Raw genomic sequence first — 570 nt, 5'->3', positions numbered from 1 at the left:
TATTGATTTAATGTAATAGTTGTACTGTATGTATTTATGTATGTATATGATTTGTATATGTATTTCACGCGGCTTGGTCATGTATGTATGTATGTATGTTGTATGTATGTATGTATGTATGTCATGTATGTATGTATCGATGGTGATGTATGTCATAGTTGATGTATGATATTATTATGTATGATGCTAATTTTCACTGGTGACTCACGAGTGTTATAATGTTATACTATTGTTTGTAATAGTTATGAATTCAAATACTTAACTGTTATGTATAAAGATTTAAATTGGTATGTATGTAGTGTGTAATGTTAATCGTATGATATGTAGTAGGTTTTGTAGGTAGTATGTATGTAGAGTGATATATGTATATGGATATGTATTTATGTAGGTAAGTGAGTAATGGTATGTATGTATATGTATGTATGTATGTGATGTATGGTGATGGATATGATGGAGTGAATGAGATAGAGATGTGTCTGAGCTTGGTTAATTGTATTTGGTTTAAATGAGGTTATGTATGTATGTATGTTATGTCATGTATGTAATGTCATGTATGTTACTGTATGTATG

This window comes from Priapulus caudatus, unplaced genomic scaffold (assembly GCF_000485595.1).
Source record: "Priapulus caudatus unplaced genomic scaffold, Priapulus_caudatus-5.0.1 Scaffold385, whole genome shotgun sequence".
NCBI lineage: Eukaryota > Metazoa > Priapulida > Priapulimorpha > Priapulimorphida > Priapulidae > Priapulus > Priapulus caudatus.
This window is presented reverse-complemented; position numbering follows the sequence as displayed.